This window comes from Neophocaena asiaeorientalis, unplaced genomic scaffold, assembly GCF_003031525.2.
Source record: "Neophocaena asiaeorientalis asiaeorientalis breed wild unplaced genomic scaffold, Neophocaena_asiaeorientalis_V1.1 scaffold59, whole genome shotgun sequence".
Classification (NCBI taxonomy): Eukaryota; Metazoa; Chordata; class Mammalia; order Artiodactyla; family Phocoenidae; genus Neophocaena; species Neophocaena asiaeorientalis.
The window spans coordinates 5,816,291-5,831,627 of NW_020174268.1; positions in this window are offsets into that span (position 1 = coordinate 5,816,291).

Genomic DNA, 15,337 nt, shown 5'->3' on the forward strand with positions numbered 1-15,337 from the left:
AAAAAAAAAAAAAAAAAAAAAAAAAAAAGAATTAGATGAGATGATACATGTAAAGTACTTAGTATGTAGTAAGTATTCAGAAAATATTGCTTAGTATTATTATAATCCATAAATAGTCAAAATATCCCAGGGGCTATCATGAGGAAGAAGGTGTTATTCTGGGAAGCAGGCAGAGCTATAAACTCTCTTCTTCCTCCCCACCGTTCTTTTTTTTTTTTTAATTTTAATTTTTATTTCTTTGTGGTACGCGGGCCTCTCACTGCTGTGGCCTCTCCCATAGTGGAGCACAGGCTCCAGACGCGCAGGCTCAGCGGCCATGGCTCACAGGCCCAGCCAGTCCGCGGCATGTGGGATCTTCCTGGACCAGGGCACAAACCCGTGTCCCCTGCGTCGGCAGGCGGACTCTCAACCACTGCACCACCAGGGAAGCCCCTCCCCCCCAGTCTTTCTTCTTCCAGTGGACTTCATTGTATCTCATATATATTAGGCTTCCCTATAAGATTTTCACTTGAAGAAAGGATTTCTCAGCTTAAAAAAAGTAAACCACTGCTCTAAGTCATTATTTAAAATATTAGAAATTTTAGGGTAGACAAATAGGTATTGATATCTATATGTATATAGGATATACAAATATATAAATATATGATAGATATATGGATATAATTTGTATATAGATAACATTACCTAGCTAAAAGATATATAATGTGACTAGAAAGCAAAGAATATCAGATTGAAAAGTCCATAAGAGACCACCTAGTCTGATGTTAAAAACCTTAAAATTGTTAATCCACTCATTTTCCACAGTAATTCCATGGAGGTGCTGACATTTATTGGCTGCTAGGTGAATGGACTGAGTAAACCCCACCACATCCCAAAGGTTCATCCATTCACCATGGTATTTATTCAAGCATCTATTTTGTGAATGCACTGTCCTCACTGCTGGGTATACAGCACTGAACAAGATGGATAGAGTCCCATCTTCCATAAAACCTACATTTTAGTGAATGAGAAAACATGGAATAAGCAAATAAATAAGCACTATAATTTCAGGCCATGATAAATGCTGTGGGGATAATGAAACAGCAATGTGGTGAAGTAACTGCGGAGTGGGAGGACTGATGTAACCAAAGTGGTCAAGGGAATTTTCTATGAGGAGATGATATTTGAGCTGAGACATGAACAGTCAGAAGGAACAAGCCATATCAAGAACTGAGAGAGGAGTTCATAGACATGAACTAACATGGCACCTTGGGAAGACTGAGCCATCAGGCAGCCTCATTCCAAGGGAAGTCTCACTATTCATTAAAGTCTTTGAAGTGTGGTTTGAAAGATACCCAGGATAGACCTGTATGTCTTTGATTATTCATCTGTGAAAGGACATTTGGCCTAAATTGCTGACCAGAGCCAACCTTTCTGGCAAAAAAAAAAAAAAAATCGATGGAAATGCCAGTAGATGGTGTGGCTGAAACTAATGTCTCCAAGTTAAAAATTTGGTCTGAATCTGAGCCACTCTGAAAACATCCTAGACTACCTGGAAGATCAGATAAAACCTATGCAAACAGAAGACAGTCGAACAAAGACCAAAGTGTAGAACGGGTAACATATATACTCTTGTCTACTTTCCCCCAAATCTTTCAACCTTTATTTTTTACCACTAATAAACCTAAGTGAGAAGGGGGAAAGAAGGAAAAATAAATAAATGGGATCCAAAAGTCTTAAGGAAGAAAGGAGTGGGTTACAAGTTAAAATTAAACCACGTTGGAGTTGGAATAGACCCTCGAGGTGATCTCGTCCAGTCCCCTCATGTTATATATAAGCAAACCAAAGCTCAAAGAAATTAAGCAACTTCCTGAAAGTACATTGTCAATGGCTGTAGGTAGCCCCCTCACACACCAATGGAGGTATGGGGAGGGGGAAACCTTACTTCCCATATATCCTCAGCTTCATAGGGTGAGCAAGGACATCTCCATTCTGAATTCAGGGAATGCTTTACCCCCAGATCCCCTTCCAAGCAGGTGACATGCCTTAATATACAAGAATTGCATTCTGAAACTTCTTTTCCCTGGAATAGCAATAGTGATAGATTCCTTTTACCAAGCAAGCTTTCTTATATCATTTTTAATCAGTTCTTCTCTTGGTCATTTCTTTCCTATCTTCGTTCCTTCCTTCTTTCCACACGTATGTATTGAGGGCTGAGGATATATTAGTAAACAAGATGCATACAATTCCTGTTTTAAGGAGCTAAGGGTTTAGGAAGAAAATAAACAGATGAGTCTCCAAAATACACTTTGATAAGTACTCTAGTAGGGGCGGTAACAGGTATTATGGAACTGCTGAGCAGGGGCACCTAGCCTGGTCCAGAGGGTGAGAATGAGGGGAGACTCCCAAAAGAAATGGCATTTAAGCAGAAGACAGAAAAGGATGCGATATGACCAGGGCATTACAGGCAAAGAGAACCACCATTTCAAAGGCCAGGTGGAAAGTAAATCCATGGCACATCTCAAGGACTAAAAGCAGCTCAGTGTGGTTGCAGTATAAGATACAGGAGGGCAAGTGGCAGGAGATGAGGGGTCCAGGCAGGAAAAAAATCACTATTATGGTGAAAGTAGGGTTGGAGAAATAGTTAGAGGATAGCATTGATAGGACATGGTGACGAGCTGGAAATGGAGTAAGGCAGAAGATGAAGTCAAGGGTGCCGCCCAAGTTTCCAGCCTGTGGAACCGGTTGGAAACCTAGGAAACCTGCAGGAAGAGCAGTGTTTTGTTTTATTGGGGGTGGGGGTAGAGATGAGTTTGGTTTTGGACAAATGAATTTGAGTTGCCCATGAAACACCTACACAGTGTCCAAGAGGCAGTTGAACATAAGGGTAGGGAGCTTAGGAGAGAGATCTGGGCTGAAGTGTAGATTTGGGAGTCAGCACCATATTACTTCTTGCTTTTAAAAGATGATGAATCTGAGACACAGAAATGTGAAGTAACCTGCCCAGGGTCATACAGTAGGTACAGAGCAGAGACTTAAACCGCAGTCTTCCCAAATCCCACGTCTTTGCCCTGTCCTTGGAGGCTCACAGCTGTAATGATTTGCTTTTGATCAGGAGTGGCAGGAGGATGTTGCAGCAGGTCCCTTAATTTCCACTGCATATTTCCATTTCTAGACTATATAGAGAAATGTAAATATGTCTTATTGTGTGGCTGCATAGGTTCTGCAGCTTGTGCAGCCACCAAACTGCCTACTGACAAGCAACCAGCTACCCACCCGTGTCCTTTGGATGCATTTCCAATAAGAAATCTCTGGTAAACTGGGAGAAATCTAGTAACATCTGAAAGTTCCCTTCCTTGCTCTGTAATCTACCCCAAAGAGTGCAAGCTGTCAGATGTGCCCTCCTTTTACAGGTACCTTAGGCCCCCTGACTGTTTCCTGCGCTACCCAAGGATCCTGTGTGGGAGGAAGCAGCAGACATCATTATGTCAATTACATCAAGACTGGGTCCCCCACCAGTCATTTGTGCAGCCATAAAATGGAAGCTGCAACTTCTGAGGTCGCTGAGCAAGTTGATTAAATATAACTTTTAAAGTAACTTTACATTTAATATCAAACAATGACCAGAAAAGACCTGGGGGTGAATAATCATTCCGGCTGCATTATTTTATGTTCTTCAGAACACAATGGAATTTGCACAACTGTAAATTAAAACTCTAGAGGTACCACCAAGAGCTTTCCCTGGAACAGGGAGGTCAGCTCACTTTTCAGCCTTCTTTTATTTTTTAAAAATTATTTATTTATTTATTTATTGGCTGTGTTGGGTCTTCGTTGCTGCATGCGGGCTTTCTCTAGTTGTGGCAAACGGGCTACTCTTTGTTGCGGTGCACGGGCTTCTCATTACGGTGGCTTCTCTTGTTGCGGAGCACAGGCTCTAGGCGCATGGGCTTCAGTAGTTGTGGCACTCAGGCTCAGCAGTTGTGGCTTGCGGGCTCTAGAGCGCAGGCTCAGTAGCTGTGGCGCATGGGCTTATTTGCTCCACAGCATGTGGGATCTTCCCGGACCAGGGCTCGAACCCGTGTCCCCCGCATTGGCAGGCAGATTCCTAACCACTGCACCACCAGAGAAGTCCCATTCAACCTTCTTTTGTTCAACAAGCATTTCCTGAGCCAGCCTGTCCTTCCCTACAGTTTTTTTTGGTCCTGTCTTTTCTGTTTCTCTGCCTCAAGCCTAATGAGCTTTTCCCCAGATCTCTCAATAGTAACTTATGGCTTGAAGTGTAAGCAGTTTAACACTATTAACCCTGTCCCTCCTGCAATTCTGATCCCCCTCCTGCAAAGCTGATCACCTGCTGTCCCTGATGTCACACTCCTCCCACTCATTTCCTGCCTCTCTGTTGGCTTCTTCTCTGCCCCTGTCATGGACAACCCTTCTTCTTTATGGAACTTCAAGTAATACATTTCCTAAGGTTCTCACTTTGGGTCTATCTTCTGAAATCCTTACTCTTAAGTCCTTGGTGATCTCATCAACTTTCCCCTTTCCCCATCCCAGCTTTAACTATTTGGAGGTGACTTCCAAATCCACATCTCCAATCCTGAACTTCAAGTCATGTATTTTCAAACGCCTGGTAAATACTTCTCCTTGGCAGTCCTCTCAGCCACTCTAACTCATGTGTTTTTGTTGGTTTCTCTCTTCTTGATAATAGGACACCAGCCTCCTACCCACCCAGGCTTGAAAACGTGGAGCCATGGCTCCATTCACTTTAATCTTCTTAATCTCCTGAGCCTACTGTCTAGAATATGGTGTTTCCTCCGGCATGCACCCACCTGTGAGAGACCAGTTGTCCTTGACGTCCAGATGCCTTCTCTCTCACTCTCCATGTTTAATCCACCACCAACCCCAGAAGGTCTACTCTCTCAATATCTCTTGAATCCACCCATTTTTCTTTAACTCCACTACAAAACCTTTGTCCAAGTCAGCACCATTTTTCACTTGGGCTACCAATGTGGTCTTCTAGCTGACCTCCTAGACCCTCTGTTGCCTGTCTCCAGCTTGTGCCTCATGGTACATGCAGGATGGTTTTTCTGGATACAAATGCAGTCAGACTCCCTCCCCTCCTTCAGTGCCTTCCCATGGTGCCCAAGCCTGCAGGCCCTTGGGCTCTGGATTTTGCCTGTGTCTACAGCTGCTCTGGCTCTTTTCAGTCTATACCATGCCCTCTCGTGTTCTGGGGTCCTTCCACCTTCTATTCCCTCTGCCTAAAATTCTCTTCCTTTTTGACCCTGCTCCCTCACAAATATAACTCACCTCACACGTTCCTTCTTCAAAATCCAAGGAACAGGGGATATATGTATATGTGGCTGATTCACTTTGCTGTACAGCAGAAACTAACACAACATTGTAAAGTAACTATACTCCAATTAAAAAAAAAAAGTTCCTCCTGCAGAAAAGCCTTCCCTGCCTGCCTTCCCCTGGTTATCAATGGTACTGTGTGTGGACTTTACCTTCATGGTGTTTCCCAGTTCATAATTTTACCATGTATTTTTGTTATTTAGTTCGTGCCTCCCTCCTCCACTAGATGCTCACCATTTTATCTGTTTTTCTTCCAAATTTCCAACAATACCTGCATATAGTAGGAGGTGCTTGATAGAAGTTTGTTCACTGAATGAGCGAATTGTTACTCTCTGCTCTCAGATTTCCTAATTAAAAGGGAATCCTTACTTTATACCTATTCCTCTCAGTTAATATTAACTATGGTTTTCTGAAAATGAAGGTGAGAAATTTTAATCCGCTTGGTTTAACAGGCCCTGTGTGTGTAATAACGGCTATAATTCCGTGTTCCAGCTTCTGTTTTTCAATGATTAATGGGTGCAAAAACTGGCAACGAGAGGGAAAATACAGGTGGGTCTGATTGAGGTTAAGGGAGGTGCCTGTTTTGGCTACACAGTAGACAAAAGTAATTGATATGTCTCTTCTTCAGCCCACACACCACCAGCTTTCAGAAACTGGAACCGAAGTAGGCCCTAATAAATGTAATGTTCACAGGTCATAGTGAGCATTTTTGAAAGTGCTTTTCCCCCCTAGTCAACTAATTTATTTTAAAGCTTTTATTGCAAGTGACTTACACTGGTTTTAAAACTAAAAACTTTCCAACTCTTTTTATCTCTGATGTTTCTGTGTAAGCCCAAGATGAGAGTGACAGTGACATTGACTCAGGAAAAATATTCAAAGCAAATACAAATGCATTATCTGTCCTCACATCTGGCTTTAATGAGACACGTACTCAAAAATCTGCTTGTAAACATTCCTGCTGAGCTGCCTTGAATTCCACTGATAAGGACTGAGAGGACAAGGCGTGGTGAAGAGGTACAGAGAAATGGAAAGAACATTAGACTAGGCGACAGAAAACCGGGATTCTAGTTTTCACCTCCACAGCTTACTAGTCATTTGACAAAGCATGTAATTCCTATGTGCCCAAGTTTTGAGAACTAGAAAATGGCAGTGACCAAGCTCTGGTTCGGGAGGGCAGGCGACACACATGAGCTGACCTCACTCTCCTCCCAGCCATTCCTTAGATCAACAATAAAGATGTATGAGAGGGGACACATCCATAACAGTACTGAGAACTGAAGCCTTTGAAATGATTCATGTTGAGAGAGGAAGTCACAGCCCAGGACCCGTGCAGGAGACTGCAGCAGAGACAGCGGTTGAAGTTGTTTCTGCCTATAAGACCAGGAGAGGCTCTAAGCCCAGAGTTAGCAGGTATGAGAGCAAAAGTGAGCTGCGGATGACAATAAGCATGATTCACTAAACATGCCCTGTTGAAACAGACTAAATAGCCCCCGGTCGCTGCAACTAGAGAAAGCCCGCACACAGCAATGAAGACCCAATGCTGCCAAAAAGAAATACATAAGTTTATTTAAAAGAAAAAAAAAAGAAAAGAAACAGACTAATTTTGTCCCTCTCCATGAACCCCACACACCCAGAGGAAAGTCATACTAGATCTTCACGATAATAATCTAGTACTTTATTCATAAATATAGATGGAAAGCCAAGCATTCCTCATAACTGAAAAAAAAAAAAAAACAGCCCCAAAATGAGGAACCAAGATGAAGGTAAAATTGTAGAAACCTCCCAGACAGTAGAGCATAATTTTAAAAATGGGGGGGAGGGGGACTAAGAGAAATACAGACAATAAATCCACAAATAAAGCCATCGTGCATCTAAGAGGAATTCCAGAAAGAGAGTAGAAAAAACAAAGGAGCTTTAACAATTAAAAAAATAACTCAGGGAAATTTCCTAGAGCTGAAGAAAGACTGGAGTTGTCAGATTGTAAAAACCCATTGAGTGTCCAAATAGATGAAATTTCAGAAAACCCAAAGGAAAAACATATGCTAAAAACTTCAGGGACAAATAATAGATTTCCTACCCACCGCCCACATACCCCCCACCCCCCAAAGAATCAGACTGACATTGGCTTTTTCATCAGCAACCTTAGAAACTAGAATACAATGCAGAATTGCCTTTAAAAGGATGAAGGGAAATTATTTTGAAACCGGAATTATATGTTCTGCCAAATTGTCAATCATAAAGTTAGTGAAAACAGATTTTCAGACTTGTTGTGACTCACAAAATTAACCCCCTGTCCAACTTTTGTGACAATTGCTTTAAATTTTATTGCATGTTTTTAACACAAAAGAGAAACCAAGAAAGAGAAAGATATATGATACAAATATTAGGGGATCTAACCCAGAAGTGAGGTAATCAAAGAAATTTCAATATTTTAGATGCATAGTATACTTAGAGAGCAACTGATCCAAACTTTATCAGGAAGTCAGAGGATTCTAAGAAAAATATATTCAAGAAGAAAGACGGTTCTATAAAAAAAAATAGTAAGGTAAAAAACTGTATAATCCGTAGTGATTTGGTGAAGACTTATGATCTTCTATCAACAATTGTTTTAGGTTGGGTTTCCTAGCTGTCTTCATCAGCTCGGGCTGCTATCACAAAATATCATAGACCGGGTGACTTTAGCAACAGACATTTATTCCTCAGAGTTCTGGAGGCTGGGAAGTTTAAGATTGAGGTGCCGGTAGATTTGGTGTCTGGTGAGAGCCCTCTTCCTGGCTTGCAGACAGAAGACTTCTTGCTCTGTGCTCCTGTGGCCTTTTCTTGGTGTGTTTGAATGGAGAGAGAGGAAGGGCTCTGGTCTCTTTTCCTCTTCTTAAAAGGACACTAATCCCATTATGAGGGCTCCAACCTGATGACCTCATCTGAACTTAATTACCTCCCAAAGGCCCCACTGCCTAATACCATCACAATGGGGATTAGGACTTCAAAATATAAAATTTGGGGAGGAAAAACATTTAGCTGGTACTGCTAGCAAAGCCTAAGTTGAGGATTCTTTTACAAGTGATTTATTGAGGACATGCTGTTTGGAGAAGGGGAATGAGGGAAATAATAAAGGGCAAGAGAAAAGCTAAGCAAGAACGTGGCTCTGCTGAATATGAGCTGTACAGTGACTCCACAGGGAAATAGGGATCACAAACTGCACCAGAGAATGGGTCCCATCTTGAAGCAAGCTGGTCTGTTGCCCCTGTGTCAGTCATTCAGGCAGTAAGCCAGCTGCAGGCTTGTATGAGAAGGGGTAACTTCCCTGAAAAGGCAGTTTCCATTAGGCCCAGGGCAATTCTCTGGAAAAGTGGGCAGCTATGAGCTATTAGAAGCCAACACCAATTGCAACTGAGGCATGGCTGTAAAGTGAACCAACAGCATAGGGGAAAAGTTAAGTAATTTAAAATTCCAGGAAAAACAAAAGCTGAATTAAAAAGCCATAGATCCAAATGTGATGCAAGTTGCAGCATTGTAGTCTAATTTTGGACAATCAATATTACCTAAGTCTCATTTGATTCTGACGCTTGAAACATTCTCCTTTGAATTCCATAGGTTTAGTTACAAGACTACATTTTCTCTCTTGTGGAACTAATCACTAATTAGACCTGTAGTGTACAGTATTTTCATAATCATATTAACATAAGTATCATGTTTTAATTTTTTTAAACAAGCTGTAAACAAAGCATGTAAGACTGAATCATAGTTATAGGACACAAGGTTAAAATTTAAAACCTTAACAGTATAAAAGTAGTGGTAATGCTGATAGAAGTTAGGAATAAAAGGGAGAGAGATGAGGTGAAGGGAAGTATAGAGTAAAAATTCTTCATCTGCCATAAATGGAGTTAATATATATTTTTTCTAAAGTTGAGATATGAAGAAATCCAGATTTAAGCACTATATTATTTAATATTATAAAGATACATAATGAAAGAACTAAAAATAAATATATAACTAGCAAAAATTTGAATGGAAGAGGAAGGTAATATGAATAAGCTAAATTTCTCACTTTCACGAAAGGAATCAATTTAGATTCTTAGATTCTACCTAAGGCCGATAAACCAAGAAATGACCAGGTACTATAATTTGGAGTTATGGAGAGAAATGTGAGAAGAAGTGAAAAGAGAAACAGTTGAAAATGGTTACATGTGAGGAGTGATCTGAAAAGAGATAAAGAAGCAGTAATTTTCTTTTTAATTTTGTAACTGTCTGTATTGTTGGGGGGTTTTCTGTCCTCTACATGTATTGTTTTTGTAGCACTAATAAAAATGGCAGTAAGAATACTTTCCAGCCTATCCCATCAAGTAATTAAGAGGGTTAAATTAAGATAATGTATAGGAAAGCACTTTGAAAACTCTTAAGTGCTAAGATAAATGTGAAGTATTATTAAGAGGGCAGTCCTTGGCAGTTCAAGATTGGGGAAGGAACTGCAGTTCTTTCCTTGATCAAGCCCTATTTTTAAGGTGCCAAGATCCAAATTAAAAAGGAAGCTGTCTCTAAAATGCTTACCGTAAAATATCTGAAAGAGTAAATGTGCTGAGAGAAAGTATTTGGAAGAACAACAAAAAGAAAATTTAAATAGTAAGTGTTGCAATAGAACAATTGGGTTTCCATTAAGTACCTTTTATAAGCCAAAAACACTGTGAGGAACTAAACATCAACAGTGGTACTACTGTATCATCTTAGAAAACGACATCACACAAAAAATTTGTTGTTAAAATAGAGACTTATCTCCTTACATCTGAAACCATTTTCAGGTACTTTTGTAAATAGTCTCATAATTAGCATCACAAATGTTTTAGAAAACTGTGGTTTCATAACTTCTTAATTAGGCAGATAGTCCTTCTCAATAATCCTGTTAAGGGCTTTGAAATAAAATTGTTGGTTCATGTGTCTATCTCCTTTGCATGAAAAGGAATTTCTCAAAACAAGGAACTATGTCTTAGAACACATTTTTCTGTCTCTGTCTCCTGTCTTGGGGCCTCCTAGCACATAGTAGGTGCTCAGTGAGAGTTTGCTAAATAAATAAATAGATGAAAGAACGTAGAAAACAATGCTTTTTTTTTTAATTATCCAAAGCATACCCTTGGTTTGTCTGTGATGAAAGGACATACTATTCAGGTACTCTGTTTGGTGCCTGGTCTCTCAGAGACTCATCTGAAAAGTGAAAATAATACTGTCTACCTCAGAGGAGTTGTCATAATGATTTGCTGAAAATAATGCATGAAAAGTTCTGGGCACATAGTGAATTTTCATTAGATGGTTATTATTATTATTAGCAGCTGCTAATAATTGCTGAGAGACCACTATTTGAAGTCACTGCCCACAGAGCTAGACCAATAAAGATAAGCAAGACTAGGCTCTCATAGTCCAGTAGGGAAAATGAATAAGGCCACCCTAACTGTGCCTCTCTCTTCATGTGCTCCACGGATAAGATTCTCAAAGAGAGTATCCCCATTGCGCCAGTAAGAGAGCACACATAGGGACTTCCCTGGTGGTCCAGTGGTAAAGAATCCACCTTCCAGTGCGGGGGACATGGGTTCGATCCCTGGTCAGGGAACTAAGATCCCACATGCCGTGGGACAGCTAAGCCCGTGCGCCACAACTAGAGACAGAAAACCTGCATGCCGCAACTAGAGATAAGCCCACGCACTGCAACAAAGACCCAACGCAGGCAGAAAAATAAAGAAAATAAATAAATACTAAAAAAAAAAGAGAGAAAGAGAGCATACATAGTCTAAGAGGCTTAGTACTTGTACTGAATTCTCTGTGATCACCCTTCTCCTCCCCCAACCCCAAATCTACTGAGGGGCAAAAAAAAGCCTTATTCGTCTTTGCTTCCCACTAGGTCCTAGTATGTGTGTCCCATAGCATGCTAAATGAACATTGGCTGCGTGGCCCTAAGTTAGTCAAGGCAAGAGACTGGGCAATGGGAACAATCCAGAAAGTGGTGGTTGGTAAAGGAGGCTCTGGTGTCAGTAATTCACAATGAAAACAGCAGGAAATCCCATGAACCTGAAGGAGTCATAGTCTGACCATGGGCACAGAGGCTCTGACTCTACCAGCCCCCAAACTAGCCCTAAATAAAGAGGCCAGAAGAAGGTCCTTATTTAAACCATCGGGCTTGTGGCCTTTCCATCCTGGCTCCGATGTACTGAGCTTGGAAACTGGTGACCAAGCCCTCGGTTAGGGCCTCCACTAAAGGCACCACTGTCAGGATCTCCAGGAAAAGATGAAAAAAGGACCCATTCCCACCCCACAGCTCTTGAATTCCCTTCTTTCTGGTGCCTTAGTCTTACAGTCTTTGGCAAGTATGACACAGCAAGAACAACGACGTCTTTCTACTGGTGTCTCCTCAGTTCTTCGCCTTTTCTGATTGCCTGGTGAATGTTTTCTCTCTGCTCTCTCATTGTTTTCTTGAAGTCGGACTTTATTTTTTAAAGTAAGGAGGATAGCGCACCAAAAAGAAAAAGTTGGTAACAGATTGACATTTCAGTTTCTTATTGTCACACGTTTCACCTTTAGAATGTTCTTTTTATTTGAGGAAGAACGATTTAAAAGACTGAGAAATTGAACATGCAAAAATTTTGTGATTCTGTGAATCACAGAGAGTGCATCAGAACACCCTTTCCTTTGGGTTCATTTTAGAGCCAGGCTTGAGAGTGAATGGGATCACATCCTCCACGTCTCTGGTTGGCATACTTCATTCAGACCCTTATCTCACGGTGCAGTATCAACGTCTCCTGATTTTCCAGCGCCCCCGCTGATTAAACAGCAAGGATCATTTTTCTCGGCCCTGTGATGTTTGCGGTAAAGGGCAGAATTGATTTCAGAGCTATGACTCAGGGCCTGGTAAAATATTGGCCAAGGAGTGGGTGTAGGCAGCCGCTGGCACTCTGGAGACTTTTGTACCTTGAACAGAAATATAAAAATACTCATGTAATCAATTTGCTAATTTAGAGAAAACATCCAGGTTATTTGACTACTGAGAGCTTTCTTCTTAGGAATCTTTAAAGGATTAAGTAGTTTGCTGTATTAATACTCTTTATTCAGCCATTTTGTGGGGAATAAAGTGGGCTGGTACACTTAATGAGGCCTTTTCCTTGCAAGCCTACTGCATCTGTCATTGAATAGGGGTAAACAAAAGAAGCATAAGAAGTGACTCGTGCCTTCCAGAAATTTTTAGTTCAGGGGGCTGAAAACAGTTCATTCATGAAGCAAAAGACCCTAACGGAGGGGTCAAGGAGGCCAGTGTCACTGGGGCTCCTTGAATGAAGGAGAATGAAGAATGAAGGTGACTGTGTTACGGGAGGAGACATCATCGTGGAGCAGGGGCTCCATACCAGCTGAGCATAAGGCCATGCTGGCTCACCCAGACCACTGGAGCTTCAGCCACGGGCTCCTGTCACTGTGACCTCGAGCGGAGGAAGGGAGGCTTGAGAGAGCTTCTTGCTCAGAGCCTGTAGCTCCCAGCTCCCCCTTTCTCCAATTATGTGGAAGGAGCAGATGCTTTTCCACCTTGGGCTGCAACACTGGATAAAGATCAGGAGCAACAGACTTCCTCCCCCACACCTCACTGCCCACACGCAAAGCCCTAAACACAGCAGTGAAGAGCCTCAGGGCCTGGCCCCAGCCTACTTGTCCACTGTTCTTGCCAACAACATCCCTCTCCATCCTTATGCACTTCAAAACCGGCTTCTTGAAGCCTGCCCTGTACTTTCTTAACCCCATGCTTTCATATGCACTGTCCCCTCTGTCACCCAGAGAAGGCTTCCTTGTCATCTTTCCCTGTTTAAATCATAAAATCAAGCTTCAATATTCATCCTTCACAAAATCTTCCCTGACTCAACCCCTAAGCCACTGACTGCCTGGCTGAAAATAATCTCACTCCACCAATGCTTGCAATAGCATTTTGTTTGTAGCTTTTATCATACCCTTTACATTATACCTTGACCTAAATTCTCTGTGAACATTCTCTTCTCCCCACCAAACTCTTGGAGGAGCAAGAAAAATGCCTCTTTCATCTCTGCGCTGACCCCAATTTCCTTGCCCGTTTCTCCCGTAGAGTACTAAATAAATATGGGTTGCATGGCCCTAAGTAAGTCAAGGCAAAAGACTGAGCAATGAAGAACAGTCCAGAAAGAGGTGGTAAAGGAGGCTCTGGTCTTTGGCAGCATGTTCAGAAGTGGCCATGCCAAAGCTTCAGTGATTCGTTCTAATTTAAGATGCTGCTTACCAGTGATTCTTTTTTATAAACAAATGGTAGTTAAGTGTAAACAGGGCTTTGAAAATGCCTTAACTTTTCATTTGAGATTAAATGTAGAACTATCTGGTTTAATGTGATCCTTCCCCTAGAACGTTACCCCGCTCCTAGGCAGCATGCTCCAGCTCATCTCCGTGTTCACCACGGCCCCAAGCTTGGAGATGGCTCCGGCGGAGCCATGCAGAAACCAACAACAAGGCTGAGGTGCTTGTATCTTTCCCTGACCCTGCCAGCTAACTGCAGCTAACTCTTAGCATTCTAGCCGTTACTTCTTACTACTCCTAGTAAGCCTGCTGGAAATAGCCCTTTAAATCTCAAACCTTTCCCTACTTCCATCCCGTGTGACTGCCTCTGATTTGCTCTGTTAGAGCGATGTTCATAATATCCAGAAAGAGGCTCTGACTGAGTGGTTCTTCCATAAGCAGAGACACTTTGCTAGGAAACTCTTGGCCACTCAGAGACCTTTGTTCACTTAATACTTGGTGTTCAGCTGTGTTCTCAAGTGATAGGAATTCTAGGTAACTGGGTTCTGGATAGGAAAAGCTTACTTTGACATCGTTAGTCAGGGTAACATATCTCAGAATAGATAAGGAAGGAAATATTTTCTTCTCATTAATTCTTGATGATATTCACTTAGTGCTGGGAAATCTCTTTTTAAGGAAAAAAAAAAAGTTTATATGCTGTTCCCTCTGCCTGAAAGGGTCTTCCCTTCTTCTCTACCTGGCAAAATCTTAATTATCTTTTAAGACCCAAGCTCAAGTGTCCCCTTCTTTACGAGGGAGAATCAGGGAAGATTCTGCCTGGTAAAACTATCTCTTCTGCCCTTCATACTCCCAAAGAGTGGAAGTATCTGACCAAATAGACAATGAGCTATCTGAGGTCAGGGAGTGCATCTTGTTCATATTTGGATTCCAGGACCTAATACAGGTGCTGACATTTAGAGCTTAAAATTATTTGTGAATAAATGCATGTATTTTAGATTATTCCATTCCATTTTGTGGCCACCTTAAGGTGTGAGAAAGAGGTATAGAGAGTTGAGGATGGTACCAGAATAAACAGGTGTGAAAGAGGAACAGGCAAGAACGTCAGGGAATGGAGGAGGAGAGAGAGAAAGAGGATTTGTGAATGATGGAGAGGGATATGTTGAGAAGGAGGAGGACAAGATTTGATAGGTTCTTGAGTGTTGGATTACCCACTCTTACCAGTTTTCTATTTGTTTAAGCCATACGTTTCAGATTCTGGTTCCTTTCTTAACTGTCCTCTGAGATGTGAATTAGCTTTCAAAACATTGTTTATAGTCTTTCATTTTTCCTAACCTTAACTCTTAAAGCTTCAAGGCTATTCATCCATCACCCCTACTCTTCTGACTCAGAATTTCATGTCTCTTAACTGCTTCCTCTGTTTTAATATCAGAGTAACAGGATGAGAATGCAGAAACCATTTCTGTCATCAGAATATTTCAGATGGGGTGAGAGGAAGAAATTGCTTAAGGACTCATGAGTGATCCTTGATCAGAAGAAATGTATTGTGACCATCACTCAAGGAAATAAGTCTCACTTGATTCTCTGGACTATATTCAGTATTTAATAAGCTACCCCTTTTCCTGAGGAGAGGATAGAAAGGAAGAGGGTGGAGATGAGGATGCAAAGAGCTTATCTCATACAATCTATAAAATCAAAAGACAAACAGCAGGGAGTCACAGAG